Source organism: Pinus tabuliformis, chromosome Q (assembly GCF_031772625.1).
Source record: "Pinus tabuliformis cultivar Carrire ecotype Pingquan chromosome Q, CPIR1, whole genome shotgun sequence".
In the NCBI taxonomy this organism is placed as follows: domain Eukaryota; kingdom Viridiplantae; phylum Streptophyta; class Pinopsida; order Pinales; family Pinaceae; genus Pinus; species Pinus tabuliformis.
The window spans coordinates 704,679,579-704,687,659 of NC_142296.1; positions in this window are offsets into that span (position 1 = coordinate 704,679,579).

Consider the following 8,081-nt stretch of genomic DNA (forward strand, 5'->3'; position numbering starts at 1 on the left):
AAGGATTAATGCTGCAAAATTATATGAAACTGGAACCTTTGCCATATCTGGCACAGAAACAATAACTAAAAAAATCCAATGATTCTGGCTAAATGGAATTATTCACATGGATTCATTATAACCACTGGTGATTGGGATTAAAAAAAAAAAAAAAAAAAAACAGATGTACAATTTATTTATCCTTCTTTGTAGTTAATTTACATAGTTTTCTAAGGTTTCAATATAGTAGGATTTTGGGTGCTATGGAATTACTATGGTAACCCCGAATGATTCAAATTTTGTAAAATAAAACTTCAAATGATTTTTATCATGTGCTTAGTGAAAATCATCTTCGAGGATGTGGCATTACAATATCATTTAGGGTTTACCAAGTGTGTGGGAAAATCACACCTACCTAACCTTAATGTAATTTATAGGAAACCTTGCTCATCAATCTCATGATATCTCTCCCTATGCAATGTCAGTAGGGCAAGATGGGGCTTGGGAGGCACATGAGGACTCTAACGCCTTATCAAAGAATCTACCCATAAAAACAAATTCATCAATGCGGTACGCATTACGTAAGTGGGGGCGTCAAAAAGGGGTTCATAGGAAGGGTTGATGGGAGAGTAACCGGTTGAAGGTCTTATAAAAACCCTAGCAGCATGGGGTGAGTGGTGGGGTACCCAAAATTTTGAATATGCCCAAAAATTTGGGTGGTGTTGTAGCAGCTACAACAATTGGTGAACCACTAGTAGAATCCAGTATCTCTGTCAACACCCCTGGAGTAGTCCGAGTGTGAATAATGATGCAAGGGAATATTGAATAGGTATTATGGGCACCTCTTGCGTTGCCACAACATTTGCAGATATTCCTTCCCTTGTGCCTCAGCTAGGCCTTGCCAATTAGTAAACACCCAATTAAAAGTTCACACATGCCAGTAGTTAACAATGATGCAAAGAATAGGGCAGAGGGCTTATTGTATTCATAATTTTAAAAGTAAGTTTTTGGTGTTGCTCCACTGCCAGCTGGCCTAGACAGTACCCCGTGGAGTCACTTCAAGAAATCACAGACATTGTTGCACTGCTAGCGAGCCTGGTCAGTACCTCGGTAGAGTTGTTGCATTACCTATCTGCGCAAGATGCCTTTCTCGATCGTTTACCCTTTATTTGGTTTCATTTTCTTTTACGTGTGCATCTGCACTTATTTCTTGGCGTTCGTTGCACCAGGGTGGATGAGAGATCCCGACTTATTTTATGAGCAAGAGAGGTTGTTTCTTGTTTGACAGAAACTAAGAGATATCCTAATTTAGGTTTTCCCTCATGCCAAGCTTCCACATTTCATTTCCATTCAGCAAGTGAAAAAGAACACAAGCCATTGAAACAATCAAGACCATGCTGGGCACTAGGCTTAGGATATGGGTATAGGTCATTCAAACATATTAGGGTTCTCCATGAGAAATTTGTTCTTATCTTCCCTGTTAATAAATTAGACTCGTATGAGAGATCTCTAGGATGCAACTTTGATGATTGGTTCCAAGAGAGGCTACTCAACGATGTAACCATCACAACTTCACACCATAATTAGGACTAAGGTTTCAGCTCTAGGGTTAAGGTGACCAGGAAACTCCCGTAGGGCTTTCAAATAGGTGTGAAGAGGTTGAAGCAATGCATTTTGAGGCTGGAGCAAGAGAAAAAGGTGCTAGAAAGCTATGCACGACACCACAAGTTTGAAATCTTCAAGTTCATGAAGGCTCATGTAGCGGTATGCAACATAGGTGAAATTTCCTGGCTAGGTCAAATGTAAGTGTGTGCCAAGCGAGAAGGAAAGAGTATGATGCAATGCAGTAGACACGGTTAATGACGCAATGTAATGTTATGCGTAGAAGAGATCAACTAATTGCAATTAAAGGACCAATGCAATGCATATGCAGAGATTTCATGAATGCCATTAAACAACAAACAAATGCAAGGACATGAGTGCAAAAAAGAAACAAGCAGGGAACTAACTACCTACAGTAAAGAAAATGGAGCATGACAAATTAATCATTAAGAAAATTCTAATCAACCAACTAATAAGCGAAACTAAAACCTAACTAGTATAAACCCTAGATCCTAATTTAACCAAAGCATAGGTTGGGCTATGTGAAATCAAACTTCCAATGCAGCCACTGCAGCAATTCCTTATTTGCCAAAACAAAGATAACAACCAAAACTCGTGACAAGATTTGTGCAAAAAACAAAATGCTTACCTGTAACATGTGCACAATAGAAATAACATCTCATCCACTTACAGGGAAACATGTCAAAGAATACCTTTCAAGGAAAACTACTACCCAATCCTGTTAAACCAAAACACCAGCGTGAAATTTATAGTCATCCAGCCATAACATACATATGTTTACATTTAACCCTAAATCCAATGCAAGTAAGGCAAGATTTTGCCACTGGTAAAGGAATCTTCTAGACTAATTTGATCAGAAACCCTATCATGGTGTAGAGGATGATCGATTTGATAACCCTGAAAAGAGGGGCCTTTGTCGGGTGTAGCTGAGATCCCTGAGGATTCAAACACAGAAACCAAAATTTCAGAAACCCTAGTTTGAAATCATTCATAGACTTCATCAAGGACGTGAGGACCTGACATAACCATCAGCGGAAGCTGAAGTGCCTCATCGCCTTTTCCAACCTCTCAACCTTCAAATGACATGCCATCAAATATTGGTAGCTTCGAAATATTTGTAGATGGATGTATACGGTTATCGTTGGTTCTGACCAGACAACTATCAATGAAAATATTGTGGATTGGATCCATTTTCTGAATATTGATAGATTGGCAAGCCGACAAATGAGACTCTTTAGATTCCCAAGATTGAACTGAATCAACCGCAATATTGTCAAGCAAAGGGGAGATCAGGTAATTGGCACCTTCCCATATAAGATATTGTAAGGTATCATTTGATTGTGTATGTTGACAGACTGTATTGGCTGGGAGACAATCGAAAAAATTCGAGACAATGGCCAGAGCACTCCATTCAGCAAACAAATTAGGATATAGAGGTTGATGTGCATCAATTGAAAATATTTTCTCAGAGAGATGTTGCTCAAATCAGAGGGTTTCCAAGATGAGCTCGCTTCTAGCGAGATGATGCTGTGAGGAGCATGATGTGTAGAAGCCCTAATTTCAGAAACCCTAATTCAACTTGGTTCTGAGGTCTCATGAGGAACGTGAGAGCTTGACATAACCATCAGCGGAAGTTGAAGTGCCTCAACTTCTTGATGAGTCTCTAAACGTTCGAAAGGTGGGTCATCAAATTTTGCTGGCTTCATAGGATCGACAGACAGATATGTAGGATAATCGCCAGAGGCATTATCAAATATACTTCCAGTAAAATGAGAATCGCTGAAAACAAAAGTTTGATCAAGTTGGGTATCTGATACATAAGGCTCCTCTTGGCTTGGGGGTGAAGAGGGATTAATGAGGGAACCAACTTGAGCTGGAGGAGATGCAGGGCCCTCTTCTTCACCTGTTAAGGACTGCGAGTGGAAAAGATCCTGCGTAAGGGATTCAGACTATGTATTGCTTGACTACAAAACCTCACCCCCATGCACATGATTGCAATCAATGCGAGCAAGATAAATATATGAATGATCTGAAGGAACCGTCGGTGAAGTAGACCATGGAATAAATTAGGGTAGAAAGGATGCACAGGGTTAGATGAAAGAGCGCCATTTAGACCTGGACTTACATCTTGCCCATTTATGTTCGCCAAAGAGAAAGACGGATTTACAGGCTTGATGTGTTCCATGGATTTGATAAGACAGTCAATGTTACTTGAGAGAAGACCAAAGCCGTCATGCATAGGTGACTCAGATCCCACGATATAGTGTGACGTATGCTGAATGGACTCAATCGGAAGAGATGTTATGTGATTTTCAGATTCAAGACCAAAAGAATGTATGAGGGATTTAAAGGCGAGACCATTAGATCTGTTTACCAGAAAGAATTGTTCATCATTTGCACCATTTATGGCCACAATATTATTATGTAACAAGTGAAGAGGAGGATGAGAAATCCCACAACAATAATCCCTTCCTTGAGGGTTTGAGGTTGTTCCAGATTCAAAGAGATAGGAAAAACAAAATTATGGGAAGAACCTAGACACTTTGTAATCTGCAAATTATGATGATACTCATGCAAAACATGACTTGTTTCTAATCAAAAAAGTTGTAAAGAAACGAGAACCAATCGTTGATAATTTATATTCAAATACACCCAGTCAACATCACGTTCAAGAAATTCAAAGCAAAGATGCACATATTTGAAAGGAAAATCTTCTAAAGATTCCTCAGGTTTCATCCTAAGCTCATTTATCCTCTTTAACACATCTTGAAAATCGTACCTGTTAAATTCTTGTTGGAGCTTACCAACGAGTTGCTCAAACGAATGAATGGACGCTGCTGGCAACTTGTGGGACCCTTGCTTGGCATGATATTCAAGGGTGAGGGTGAAAAACACAAGAAAAATCTTCATCGTCGATCTCAAAAGTTTCACAAAACTCGAGGAAATCGGAAATGTGCTCGATCAAAGATGTTCTATACTCACCATCAAAATTTAACAGAGACAAGTGATGGAGCTGCTCCCGGGGGATGGAAAACCAAAAAAATAGACAAACCAGATAAACACCGCGGGTGCAGGATTCTGGACGGAGCAATCAACAGATATGAGACTAAACTGCAGGCTCTAAGGGCTCAACTTGTCATCTGGCCCTCCTTCTAGTGCCAATTTGTTGACGAGCCAAAATGTGCCGCCAACAACTAAGGGGTCGCCCTAGTGTGAGTTCCCAATTAGACCTCACACCGTTTGGGATAGGAGCCCCATCCGGTATGTGGGCTCGACTGCCACCATGATTTTTTTCTACTCTTGGTTATCAAATGAGAAGATGACAGAGTTGGGCAAGAATGAAGTGCTCGGGTAGTGAAACAAAATCAACAAAAAGATTGACAAATTGTAGAAAGAGATGCCAACAAGTCACAACACCGATAAGAAGAGATAAACGATGAGAGGGATTAGTGAGCTAAAACCCCATCAGACATAATAAACAGGAACATTTCGGAAGTCAATTCCAAAGTAGTTTGCCATAGGTTACTGACATGGAAAGGTACAAGTAAACACAAATTCGAAAGTGAAACATAAATGAAATCACTATGTATCAATACATAACATATTGTGTATATGCAAGCACACATACAAATATGGTGAAGGTACCAGATAGCTAATACAACCACCATGAGTAAGCATTGGTATCAGTGCAAAAAGGTAAAAGAAAACAATCTTTTTAATATTGTTGCAACCTCAAATACATATCATGCAATTGGTCACTACCCAATAGTGGAACATGGGTTGTTCATACCATTGCTCGATGCCACAACCCTAAACCCACAACAAATCCACTCTACTAGCTACCAAGAGCTGAGTGAACCTAGCTCTCAAGCATACATCAGCTATCTATCTCTACGTCAACTCAGGGGCTAAAAGTCCCTGCAAATGGGGCTTAGGGAAAAATTTATAGAGATGAGGTGGCTATTCACCTATTGCAACCCTCGGCCTTCCCTCGTGTCCCTTCGGCTACCCCCATGAATCTTGGGTTTGCCCACTTTTTTATCAAGCCAAGAATGATTTTACATGCCCACATTAGTCCCAATATGAAGGTGGATGAAATTACTTTATGATGAAAGAGAGAGGGGACGGTTGTAGAGGGTCATTGGAACCCTAGAATTCTTGTTTCCCATATGTTGCAATGATGCAGATGCTTGGTTCTTGAATTGGCTAGTTCTCTTGCCACTATGCTTCACTCACATACATTAATCTTTCGGTGATGTGTCTTGGGGTTATATAGGGATTCTTGAAGCTTGCAAGAGACCATCCAGCTTGCTAGAGGAGAACCTTAGCCAAGGAAGCTTCATGATAAACTGTAATCTTTCTGCATAGGCCAAAATCTTTCTTTCTTACTTCTAAATTTTGTGGTTGAGGCAACTTTGAGAAACCGATGAGTGTGTGGCTTTGTCTAGATGTGCTATGGTCGCAACCCTTTGGGATGGAAAAATGCTCCATAATCCTCATAAGCTTTGAATCATTCTCCAATTATAATCCTGCATGGACATAATCATCAATTAAAACTCGTGATAAACGTATGGTAGTCAAAGAAAATAAATTAGATATATTAATGAATGAATAATTTGAGGGGAAAGAAAAAGTCCATTTTCGCAAGTATTGGTGATGGGTCATTCTTCATCGGATAACTTCCTTTTTCCTAGGATAGGGCATATAGCTCCCTCATCTTTGGGATAGGATATTGGTCTTAGAATTGTCGCGGAAACAGCAAAATGCAGTAGCAAATCAACAACAGTGAGGCCAAAATGCTGCCCCTTTTGGTAGCAGGAGGTCTCTATGGGGATTAGAGTCCAAAATCTTGGTCGAAAATAATCAACCCATGTTTCCTGCTCAAACCAGTGTAGCATCCCTGGAAGTTTCCTCAAAAACTCAATCCAATATGATATCTCTTCATATTCATTTGAATTCTCTTTGAAATTAGACGCATTCTCTTACTACCTAACTGAAATTTCCCTATTTTAAATCATCCCACACCCATTTGAATTTCTTAAATACCTAGTCGATATTTCCCATGAGCGAAGAGAGAAAATTTGAATTGGAATAGAGTATTCAAACTGATCTCATTTTAGAAGTGTGACTTAAACACAGTGGACAGAATCGTGATCAAGAAATTGCATAATCGCATCTTGTTGGAAGTCGAACTTTGATGGCTGGTCATGCCTGCGACCTCACGACTTGTTGGAGGAGATTCTTGAAAATTGATCATGTATTCACAGCAGTGATAGGACAGGAGAGGTCCCACCAATCTCTGCCTACTTTGGGGGCACTTTTGTGACCTAGTGACTTGGGAGAGGTCGCAAAGTTGCATTCGAAGGGGGTATTATGATTTAACGAGTGCCCTGGTGAGTTGATTTATCCCTCTTAGCACAGCACCATGATGACTCTGCCTTCATTCCCTTTCAAAGAGATCATGGGATGTTGTGGAGCTGTGTAGGTCCAGGAGGACTGGAACAGGCCCAGATGGACATCCATAATGTGTCAAATCTTACTGTTATGAACCACCATGACTCAATGTCAGTGAAATATTATTCCTAGGAGGTACAAAAGGTAGATAGTCTCGCTGTGAAATGTGAACATATTATAAGCCATAGTAGCGCTTCATGAGGTACCGGGGTTGATCTCGCTAATTCATTCCTCTTCAGTTCACCCGAGGCTGCTGGAATCGATGTATGAAGTGGATGAGATGGTTGTGCCTTAGTTGGGCTATCAATGGGAGTGTAAAAATACTTCACAAAATAATAATCACAAACTCAACTTTCTTTACCGCGACCCTTTTCATAAATATAAAAGAAATTCAATGGTCTTTTTGAAGCAAGTAGATCCCTGCGATAATGCGACTAGGTGGGAATGTGACTTGCTGGAGGTTGCATGGTCACACTGTAATACAATCACACCCTTTGGCTACCCATGGATTGTGATATTACAACTCTTGAGCAGGAAATGCAACTGGCAGGATGATTCCAAGTCAGCATTCAACTTTTGCAACAACCCTTTGGGGCCAAAACTATGGGTGGTATCTCTATTTCCTTGGCAACGATGCTTTGTAGCTCGTGTTCTTCATGCACTAATTGTGGCATCACTTTTGTGTTGTGTGTGTACGTTGTTATGTGTATCTAAGAGATTTATCCCTTATCACATCCCACAAAGTTAGATCAATAGTTTCCAAGCCTCCCTTGATGTATTGGATATATTGTGCAGGGTTATGTATGATATCATTGCTCCAAAATCCGTGAATGACTTGGAATCCATACAAGCGTTCTCATCCTTAATAGTCTGAAGCATCTAATGTGTTCATGTACCTGTCTCCTAAGTTCCACCAAAATTTTGGTATGCATCAGGGATTGAGGTAGGACACCATTTGATGGAGGAAATCCAATAAGTCCACTTATCCCAACCATGAAACCTAAGACTAAGAAATCATAATGGTA